Here is a 12,500-nt window from a genome sequence, read left to right on the forward strand (position 1 = left end):
TCAAAAACTCTCATCCTGCTTGCACACGCACACATCACTCACATTCATGTTCTAATTTTCCATAGCAACCAATAAGACAACACTTAGTACAATGCCAGTGCATAGTCAGAGTCAGAGAGAGTCAGAGTAAGCTTTATTGTCAATATATTAATTTACCGAAGATACAGAGGATTTAAATTGCTCTCAGAGCCACAGTTTAGCAATAAGAAAAAAAAGTGAAAAAAGATATATAGTTTATTAAGATATAAGTACTATATCACACACACACACACACACACACACACACACACACACACACACACACACACACACACACACACACACACACACACACACACACACTGTGTTATATATATGAGGTATATATATATATGAGGTTAATAAAAATAAAAAGTTCATGGTTTTTCAACGTTTTTTTGCTGTTTCAGTTCACTTTGCGATTTTCTATATATTACAAACTGCACCTTTACTGGGTCTCTATTCTGATACCCAAGTGTGCATCTCTCTTCCCTAGCTGACAGGTAGCTGAAAATCCCTGCAATTTATTAGTTTCTTGTTACTGTAGATGTTTTTATTCCTTTTTCGTCTCTTTTCTCTTCTGTATTTTTATTGAAATGACAAAACAATAAATAAAGAAATCTTTTGGTTTTTGTATTTGTCGAATTTTGGTATTAAGAAACATACAGTATGTAATCACTGTGTTTAGCATAAACAGATTGAGTAAATAAGCTTTCCTTTAGGTGAAAAATTCTAGTTTATCCTTACAAACAATGCTATTCCTAAAGATGAGAGTGAAAGAAAGAAAAGATGTAAAGGGTATTTTTGGAGACACTAGTATGAAATGATTAGAGTCCAGTACAGCACAGCAAGGCTAAAACTGAAATATAACCTTAGCTGACATGGGTAGCCAATAAGATGTGGGACAACTGAAACAGCATATTAAATGTACATCCTTGTATCAAACATGTCCAGTAGATGGTGTTGGAATACTTATATATATAATAAAGAAAAGAAATAGATATAATACTTGCAATATTTAGAAAATGCATAACACTTTCTACCTGATATTAAATTCAACAGCACTATAACAATAAACAACAAAGAACAAGAAACCAGTAAAGAATGTCCATGTTTTAAAGACACGAGGTATCATGGGAGACATGAGGTATCTGCAGAAACAGCTCTTCTGAGTCAGGATCATTTTTGGAGTTAAGAGGTAATTGAAATCTGAAATGATTGATAGAAGATGTCTTGTATTGATGGTTGGGGGGTCGATTCCCACCTCCGCCTTGTGTGTGTGTGTGGAGTTTGCATGTTCTCCCCGTCCCTCGGGGGTTTCCTCCGGGTACTCCGGTTTCCTCCCCCGGTCCAAAGACATGCATGGTAGGTTGATTGGCATCTCTAGAAAATTGTCCGTAGTGTGTGATTGCGTGAGTGAATGAGAGAGTGTGTGTGTGTGTGTGTGCCTTGTGATGGGTTGACACAGGCTCCCCGTGACCTGAGAAGTTCAGATAAGCGGTAGAAAATGAATGAATGATTCAAATGAGTCTTTCTTCAGTTGTTTTTAAAGTAGACACCTTAACTCAATGCATGAAATCTGGGGTTAACCAGAAAGGATAACCAGTTGTAGTTTTACTCTCACATTGGTAATCAGAAATGCTCATGTTGGTATATCCTGTACAATATCAGTAAAGGATAGATTCATCCATTTTTATACACATAGGGCACGCAGGTGCTTGTATAACCCCTTGTCATTCAAGACCGGACAACTGCAACACACTCCTGGAAGGTCCATTTGACATCTGCAAATTAGCAAAAATGCAACTGTGTGACTTGTTTTTTTTTAACTTTCCAAAGTTCTTCCTTGCCACACTGGCTACTGGTAGATAACCCACTTAAGTTTTAAAACACCGGTTCCTACAAAGCCAAAAAAAGACCAGGACCCACTTATCACTCCCCACACTGCGACACACTCTCCCAGATCCTCCAGCACTGCTCAACTGGTTCCACCATCTCCCACACCATCTCCCAGGGTACAGGGAGAATACATATCAGGACTCTTCCCTGTTCTGACACCTACTGTAGGTGGTGGAATGAACTCCTGTCAGATGTCAGAAGGTGGTCTTCAAAACAACATGTAAACACCTACTTTAGACCTTGTGAACTAGTAATGATGTACTGTATTTATAAAGACTTGATAAAGATTTATATGGTTTCTGTGGATAATGGCATAAATAAAGAACTGGTAGTCCGTCTTGAATACATACTGACTGGCTCTGACTTTCTCATGGTGGTAGCTGTATTATTACAATGTATGTTTCTTCATGTCATGAAGTGAAGGATTCATCAGTTAAACAACAATTCTCAGCAGGCCATCAGAATTGCTAACTGGATTCAGTTTCAAAAGACAGCAGCTTTTAAAGATATTCTGACCCTTTTGCAGACAAAACAGCTTGAGCTTGTAAGACTTGCTTGAGATAAAGGTACAGGTGTGTAGGAATTTTCACATAGAGGCCAGCCTTTACAACCCACTTTCCTCTTGAAGGAACTGTGAAAACTGTGAACAAGAAAGGCTTTTGAAACAGTGCATGAGGTACAGTAAGGAGTGACCACACATCAGTATTGGAGTCTGAATTGACAACATCAGAGGGTGGGTCTTCTGAAGAATGTTCCTGCTGAAGAAATTCATGACCAGTGAGCCTGCTGGTTTTGGTAAGCAACTTGCAAACACCAACCTTGTTGCAACATCTGCTGGAATCAGATGTGTAAGGATATAGGATACAGCTCTGAGCAAAATCCTCCTAATTCATTACACTCTGTTACTCATAGACATAAAACCTACAGGTTACTTCATAGATATCCAGTCACAATGGTCACCTATTCATTCATGTATTTATCTATTAAGAAATTATAATAATATAAGTCAGATGCTTCGCTAATGTTCACATCAACCATCAAAATTAGGAAAATGGGATACCTGTATTACTGATTTTGTCTGGGGCATGATTGTTGGTTCAAGACAGGCTGGTTTAAATAATTCTAGAACTGTGGAGCTCATGGGATTTTCAAACACAACAGACAACAGAGATTGGCCAGAATTGTTTGAGCTGACTGAAAGTCTACAGTAACTCTGATACCCACTCTGTAAAAATGAAAGTTGCAGTGTGCACAGGTTCACTAAAACTAGACAATAATGTAGCTTGGTCTGATAAATCATGATTTCAGTGAAGCATGCAAGTGTTAGGATCAGAATTTGCCACTAACAGAATGAATGCATGGACCCAGTCAGCCTTCTGGTAGGCCATTGCTGCCATGCCTTTTTGGTTGTGTTTAAGAAGACATGCACTTCCTTTCTAGAAGCTGATATATTGCAGTGTAACCTCACAGAGTCTCAAAGTGAGCAAAGTCTTGTTAAAGGCATTTACCAACAAGCTATTCATTCTTTTTAGTAGAGGGAGGTACAATGGAGCTTGTGAGTGTTTGTAGCATGAGGATGCCTTGCATAGTGATAAAAGCCATCAGACTGAGAGGGTCAAACAAACTGTTAACTGTGGCAAGAATGGTTACTTGGAAGATGATTGTGTCACTCTTGCTGTACAAGTTGACTCCTAGACAGTGCAGTTAGGTGGTGCTTCTGTATATAAATTCATACCTTTTGCAGCTGTAAGCAGACAGCTGGTATCTGATGGGTAAGGCCAGGTCAAGTCATATCAAGTGGCCTTGTCCTTTCAACTATAAACAGCTGGTAAAATAGACAATAAAATGAAATAATATTCCTCCAGGTCCTTGGAGCTTAACAAAATAACACAGAAATACATGAGACTACACAAATCTAGGCAGGACTACTTTTAAGTGCATGTGTGCAAACAGCGCTAAATAAATATTTAAATTAGACAACACAGTAAAACAGTAATTATTTAAATGAGACAATAGGCAAAGTGACAGAACAGTGCTGGAATAACATGCAAACATATAAAATATTTTATATCTTTTTTATATTTATATTATCAAATATTTAACAATGTTAAATATATGCTAAAATCTTTAAATATTTTATAAATGTTGTAAATGTAAACATAGTACCACATACTAGTTAAAAAATAATAGAGGGAATGTTGTCTACTTTCTGGTTAGTGAGAAGTTTGATGGCTTGGGTTATGAAACTATTGGAGTCTGACCACAAGTGCCCATATGTTTCAATACCTTTTGCCAGATGGCAGGGGAGTGAAGAGTTTGTGTGAAGGGTTTGTGGGGTCATCCAAAATGCTGAGGACTTTTGTGGATGCAGTGTGTTGTTTAAATGTCTGTGATGGAGAGTAGAGAGACCCCAATGATCTTCTAAGCTGTCATCACTTTTCACTATCCAGATGGTGTAATTTCCAAACCAGGCAGTGATGCAGCTGCTAAGGATGATGTTGATAATCCCTCTGTAGAATTTTGTCAGAATAGGGGTGGAAGATGGGTTTTTCCTAGCCTTCACAGGAAGTATTTAAATTAAAAATTTATTTGTCACATAAACAATCATACACAGAAGGACAGGAAATGCAGGTAGTAGTGAAATGCTTTTTATGATTGTGTATAAAAATAGTAGTATAATAAAGCAATAAAAAATAGAATATAAAAGTAAAATAAAATAAAACAAAATAAAGATGTGATATGAATGCTAATGTATGACTATAGTGCTGTTATAAAGTGCAAAGTGTGTGCAGTGTGTGTGCGGATTGTAATTCATTTTGCAAAGTACTCTGTGCAAAACATCTGCTTGAGGTAGTAGGCTTTACTGTATGTGACAAATTCAGAAAAGTCCAAGCTCTCTGGGTGCTCTCTTGGTTGTGAGTCCTATTGGACTGTGGAAAAAATCTCCTTCTCACTTTCTTAGTGTTTGCCTTCAAGAAGTGGAAGCACTTGCAGTAGATTATCAGGATAATTTTCAGGAGCTCCAGGTTGGGTGTGTAGGTGCATGCAAGAGGTAGACGATTTGTTTACCATCAGAGACACTTAACCTTCACAGAAACCATTGTGCTACAGTATAAATGCAGTGAACCAAGAAGAACTCGGCTGGCTGGATTTAGTAGTCTGATACTGCTGGGTTCAGCCATGTCTTGGTGAAGCAGAAGGGGGTCCTGAATGTCAAACTCTAAATTAACCCTGGCCCAGAGGTCAATGAACTTGTTTACTGACACTAGACATTGGCTAACAAGATTCTAATGTAACAGTATGGTTCTCTTTTAAAGAGGTTGGGCGAGATTTTAATTGTGACTTTGTTCTGAGGCTGTAAAAGCGGCTGTATTGGCATCATATGTATGGACAAACTACAGAATGTTATTGGCGCTGGCTGTGCCCATGAATGCATATCGTGCATCCATTGTGTCCTTTTGTGACACAAACTATTATTTAACAGCTAATGCACGCCAAAAATATCGATCTTAGTTGTTTGGGGTTTGGTGTTCCTTTCAGTATCCATGTGTCAAAGATGGCGGTTGTCAAGGCATGGATAAAGAACAGACCTAAGTACAGAGATAACAAAAACAAACAAAATTTATTAACAGATAATATAATCACATCAACAGGGGAAAAAAAAACATGGATCATCAAACAATGAAGAAGCAAAACCAAAAATGTCCAAGAATGACCATGACAGTACCCCATTGAGGCATGGCTCCTGATACGCCAATCTGGGACCCTGCACAAAAATCTGAGGATAATCCTCAGAATTTGCTGTAAACGAACCACACTGGGCTGCATCTCCACATGAACAGGGGTAGAAAAAAGGTATATTCAACAGACAACAGAGAGGGGAGAAAAATATCCAACCGGTCGGGTCCATGGCTTCTCCCACAGACAAGAAGCAAGGCGAAAAACAAGGAAATGGAGCAGCGTCCAGCACAAGAACAGGACCGAAGCGAGGCCATGGGCACTGACTTACAACAACTGTATTAGGGAGGCTGAAAACCAGTTCTGCTGCATTTTTGAGCTTACTTCATCTGCCATTTGGAATAAAAATTATTTTTGTATTCAACTTGTGTTTTCGCTGTCAGGCCTCTATACACGAACCTGTGCTCTCTGTGCTTTCAAGGTCAAGTCCTCGATGGTGTCTCTGTGGTGGATTAGTCGGTACCTTGATAACATGCTCAAATATGTCCTTTGCTTGGAAGGTCAATCGCTTAGGGTAAGGAACTAATTCAAGTTTAGCATTTTAAGATTAGCCTTTCTGTTCCATTAATGCTCTGCCACACTAGGCAGGGGAGCACACTGTGCACATACTCTCATTCTGATCTTGATGTTGGCTTTGGGTCAGGCCCATTGTTGTTATTTCTCAGGATCTTGCTTGGATAACGTAAGTTCGGGATTGGAAGCATCAGTAGATGAGTGGATTGTATACCAATAGAAATAAAAGTGTCATGACTTTGTTTTGTAACAGTAGCTGACCTCACCGGTTTCATCTAATCTTTCTTGGCTACGAAGTTGATGTAGATGGTCTGAATGCTGAATGGTGTCTTCAGAATTTGTGAGACAACAGCTTGAACACAAGCTTGGTGCTCAGTGCTCAATGTGGTGAATTTTGAGATGCTGCTCCTGTTCCGGACTGACTGAAGTTCTAGAATGTCCAGTATCCACGTGCAGTGGGTGGTATTTAGGCACAGCCAACTTAGATTTCCATTCAGGTGCTTAGGATTGATACTGCTGAACTAAGGTGTATGAAAAGCATTTGTACATACAGTCCTTTTTGTCCAGTTAGATGAGAGCCAGATAGATAGTAATGGTGGTGGCATTGTGTGTTGAGTGTCATAATGATCCTCTCAAAATTCTTCATGATGATGGGTATGAGTGCAACTGGATGGTCATTGAGGCAGGAAACTTCTTTGGCACAAGGTTGATAGTGGCCTTGAAATCTTTGAAAAAACAACAACAAAACATTCTGTCAGGGTCTTCATTTTGCAGTTCGTCAACTGCATCACGCATTACCGCTGGGAGGATGTATAAGGACAGTGGTGAAATTAAATGATATGTATCTAACAGTCACAAAATATACGAGTAAAGAGCAGTAACTAGAATCTTCTGTAGCTAAAGTTAGAGCATGATTCCATGTTGATGCAAACACACAAACCACCATCATAAGCCTTACCAACACAGAGCTCTATAACAAAGAAATGCTTCTTAAATGAGTCCATTTAAACTTATAGAATTTTTACAAATCATTTTTGAAACAGATCAGAAATTTTTTTTTTTGGAATGTAACATTTACAAAGACAGACTCTTTTCAGAAAGTTCTATAGTAAATCTGGTTTAAGCTACTGGTTCAACTATTTGTTGTTATAAATTATAAATTATATAATTTTTTAATTTTATAACAGCCATGTTTTTCCAGTGTTGTCCAATGTGTTTTGAGATAAAATAATAACATCAACAATAACAACAACAATAAAATAACAACAATAAAACAATAATAATAATAATAATAATAATAATAATAATAATAATAATAATAATAATAATAATAATATCAGTAGTGTTACACCCCTAGACTATTCTAACCAAATTCAGAAACACTGAAAAAGCACTGGGAAAAACCCAGAGGCAGAAATGCCAGCACTGTCAGCTTGGGAATACATGGGAATACATTTTGTCAACCTCAAGTTGATAATTGGTTCTCAACTAGTGCAGGACATTCTCTTCCACCATTTATTTTCACTGTGATACTGAGTTACTAATAATGAATAAATGAATGAATGAATGAATGAATGAATGAATGAATGAATGAATGAATGAATGAATGAAGGAAGGCTGCTTGTGTGATTTTGTTGATGTTGTAGTTTGTTGCTTTTATGGGATTCCCACACCTCTAGACCCAACAATTAAGGGGGAGCTCTGTCATTTTGCAGGCAGCACATGCCTCTAAGCTTACAAACTGCACTTTTAATCCTTATTCAGTGCTTTCCAATGCAAATTTCTCATGCAAAAGTCTACAGTTGGGCATTTTATCTTCATTTGAACTATATTGGAAGGTTCATATAATATAACTAAACAAATAAAACCAAAGAAAGGTCTTTTTAAATTATTTGTAAAATTTAATAAAAAAAAAATCTAAAATCTTGTGAGGAAAAAGTAAGAAAAAAACCCCACATTTATTTGTATTTAAAATGGATGAAATAACCTGCCGGTGTATCACATCATGTGCAAATTATTAGAATATTGTTACAGAGCATTTTGAAGAAGGCTTGCCTTATTTAAACCTCAGACATTAGTTTGGTGAACTTAATTGTTAAAGTGAATGGTATCACCACGGTGATCTCCAAAGAGCTCTCTGAGGCTTTAAGAAAGAAGATATATGATGGTTATCAGTCTGGTCAGGGATATAAAAATATCTAAACAGAATTTGTAATCAGCCATTCCACAGTCCAAAAATCATTTGCAAGTGGAGAATATTTAAAACAACTGCCAACATGGCCAGGTCAAGACATCCAGGAAAATTCACCCCAAGAGCAGACTGCAATATGATTAATGAACTTTCCAAAAAACCCTAAAATATCATCACGGGACCTACAGAAACTCTTGCTACAGCTAATGTCAAAGTGCATGCATCTACAATCAGAAAGAGACTGCACAACTTTAATTATCATGGGCGGTGTGGAAGTAGGAAATCTTTACTCTCTAAGAAAAACATGAGGGCGACTTAAATTTTTGCCAAAGAACACAGACAATGTAAGACTTCTGGAATAATGTGCTTTGGACAGATGTGTCTAAAATTGAATTATTTGGAGACCATAACAGAGGGCATGTTTGGTGTAAATCAAATACAGCATTTCAGCAAAAGAACCTCATACCAACTGTGAAACATAGAGATGGATGTGTTCTGGCTTGGGGATGCTTTGATGTAGTAGGACCTGGACAGCTAACCATCATAGAATCCACCATGAATTCTACATTGTATCAGAAGTCAAAGCCCAGATCTAAATCCTGTTGAGATCCTGTAAAGGTGATTTGAAACAGACTGTGCATGTAAGAAACCCCTCAACCATCACACAGCTGAAAGAACTCTGCATTGAGGATAGGGGGATGAAACTTTCTTCCAGTTCATATCAGAAACTGGTACAGTAGATGGCTACAAGAAACGTCCCATTGATGTTATTTCAGCCAAATGGGGAAATCCTAACTATTAGTGAATAAAGTCTCATAATTTTTTTCCTCAGTTGAATAACTTTGTTAATTTCTTTTGCTTAATAAGTGGAAACTAATCTAAAATGTTTTTTTTTTTTTTTTTTTTTTTTTTTTGGGGGGGGGGGGGGGGCCCAATTACATCACTTTCATCTACAGGTAGAAATTAAAACAAAATCAGGCATTGACATGTTGACTTTTCTTAATAATCCATCCATCCATCTTATACCGCTTATCCGGGGCCGGGTCGTGGGGCAGCAGACTAAGCAGGGATGCCCAGACTTCCCTCTCCCCAGACACTTCCTCCAGCTCTTCTGGGGGAATACCAAGGCGTTCCCAGGCCAGCCGAGAGACATAGTCCCTCCAGCGTGTCCTAGGTCTTCCCCTGGGCCTCCTCTCGATTGGACATGCCCGGAACACCTCCCCAGGGAGGCATCCAGGAGGCATCCAAAACAGATGCCCGAATCACCTCAGCTGATTCCTCTCGATGTGGAGAAGCAGCGGCTCTACTCTGAGCTCCTCCCGAGTGACCGAGCTCATCATCCTATCTCTAAGGGAGAGCCCAGCCACCCTACGGAGGAAACTCATTTCGGCCGCTTGTATCCGGTATCTTGTCCTTTCGGTCATGTCCCAAAGCTCATGACCATAGGTGAGGGTAGGAACGTAGATCGACTGGTAAATAGAGAGCTTTGCCTTGCGGCTCAGCTCTTTCTTCACCACAACTGACCGGTATATCGACCACATCACTGCAGAAGATACACCGATCCGCCTGTCGATTTCCCGCTCCTTCCTTCCCTCACTTGTGAACAAGACCCCAAGATACTTAAACTCTTCCACTTGAGGCAGGAGCTCTCCACCAACCTGCAGGGGACAAGCCACCCTTTTCTGGCTGAGAAACAAGGCCACGAACTTGGAGGTGCTGATTCTCATCCCTGCCGCTTCACACTCGGCTGCAAACCGTCCCAGTGCACACTGAAGGTCCTGATTTGAGGAAGCCAACAGGACAACATCATCTGCAAAAAGCAGAGATGAAATCCTGTGGTCCCCAAAACGCACTCTCTCTGGCCCCCGACTGCGCCTAGAAATCCTGTCCATTTAAATAATAAACAGGACACAGTCGAATGCCTTCTCCAAATCCACAAAGCACATGTGGACAGGTTGGGCAAACTCCCATACACCCTCCAGCAACCTGGCAAGGGTATAGAGATTGTCCAGTGTTCCACGACCGGGCCCAAACCCAAATTGTTCCTCCTGAATCCAAGGTTCAACTATCGGCCGAATTCTCCTCTCCAGTACCCTGGCATAGACTTTTCCGGGGAGGCTGAGGAGTGTGATCCCCCTGTAGTTGGAACACACCCTCCGGTCCCCCTTCTTAAACAGAGGGACCACCACCCCAGTCTGCCAGTCCAGAGGCACTGTCTCCAGCCACCACGCGTTGTTGCAGAGGCGTGTCAACCAAGACAGCCCCACAACATCCAGAGACTTGAGGTACTCAGGGCGGGTCTCATCCACCTCCAGTGCCTTGCCACTGAGGAGCTTCTCAACTACCTCAGTGACCACAGCTTGGGGGATCGACGAGTCCACAATCGAGCCCTTGGCCTCTGCTTCCTCAGTGGAAGACATGTTGGTGGGGTTGAGGAGATCCTCGAAGTACTCCTTCCACCGTCCGAGAATGTCCCCAGTCGAAGTCAGCAGATTCCCACTCCCGCTGTAAACACTGCTTCCCCCTCCTGAGGCGCCGGACGGTTTGCCAGAATTCCTTCGAGGCCAACCGATAGTCCTTCTCCATGGCTTCACTGAACTCCTCCCAGACCAGAGTTTTCGCCTCCGCAACCACCCGGGCTGAAGCTCTCTTGGCCCTCCGGTACCTATCAGCTGCCTCCGGAGTCCCCCAAGCCAACCAGGCTCGTTAGGACTCCTTCTTCAGCTTGACGACATCCCTTACTTCCAGGGTCCACCACCGGGTACGGGGATTGTCGCCATGGCAGGAACCGGAGACCTTTCGGCCACAGCTCCGAGCAGCCACGACGACAATGGAGGTGGAGAACATGGTCCACTCTGACTCAATGTCTCCAACCTCCCTCGGGATCTGGTTGAAGCTCTGCCGGTGGTGGGAGTTGAAGATCTTTCTGACCGGAGACTCTGCCAAACGTTCCCAGCAGACCCTCACAGTGGTCTGCCAAGTCTTTCCAACTTCCCGCCATCGGATCCAACTCACCACCAGGTGGTGATTAGTTGACAGCTCCGCCCCTCTCTTTATCCGAGTGTCCAAGACATACGGCCGGAGGTCAGATGAAACAACCACAAAGCCAGGTTTTCGTAATAAAAAACTTCATATTTAATTGGATGTGCTATTTTTTTACATGATTGTATAAACAATTAGAACAAAATGTACTGATGTAGTGACAAGAAAGACCTGGGCAAAGTTTTAGTGATAGCCCCTGGGACAGGTTTTCAGGTATTTGGTTAACTGGGTTTGATCCCTAGTGGTACTCAATGGAATTACCTTAAATAACATGTTTCTTGGAACAGTGTAGACTTCAACCATTTCTTTCTAACTTTAAAAGTGCATAGTATATAGACACTGAAACAGGAAAGAAACTTACAGACTTTATTAGTTATTACATGTAAATAATGTAATACATGTGAGTTTATGGGTGTGCAAGGTAATGTGCTACCACTGTGGGTCAGGCCTGTACTCGAAATAATTGCAGCAAGTATGCACACCAGAATCATTACTCTGGTACTGATATTCCCACAGAACTGTGACCTCTGGATAATAAAAAGTTCAAATACTGCAGTGGGTTCAAAGAACAGGACACACACAGTATGGTGTGTCACCCAGATCAGGGGGTGACAAACATACACACACACGAACACACACACACACACACACACACACACACACACACACACACACACACACACACACACACACACACACACACACACACACACACACAAGACCCACATGCTTTTATCTTCACATTAAAGCTGCTTTCTCCCTCTGTCAGGGCAAAAGCCGATTAGCTTTTCATGTTTTTAACAGAACTGTTATCATTAAAAGTCAAACGTAAATATATATGGCACTGTCAAGACTTTAACGTAGGTTCTAAATAAAAGTAATGTGAATGGCACTATTTGCATGTTACAGAATAAGAAAGATTAACATTATCTACTCTTAGGCACTAATGGCTGTGGTACAGTATGTTGGTGAGGGACGGGCACTTAGATGTGCTGTAAAAATCCTCATAAAAAGCCAGTCACTTTCTTTATATGGGCTAATTTAGATGCTATGTCATGACTGTAAATGTAGATTATTTTGTATTTCTAATAATCTTTAT

The sequence above is a fragment of the Tachysurus fulvidraco genome, chromosome 22, assembly GCF_022655615.1.
Source record: "Tachysurus fulvidraco isolate hzauxx_2018 chromosome 22, HZAU_PFXX_2.0, whole genome shotgun sequence".
NCBI classification, from domain to species: domain Eukaryota; kingdom Metazoa; phylum Chordata; class Actinopteri; order Siluriformes; family Bagridae; genus Tachysurus; species Tachysurus fulvidraco.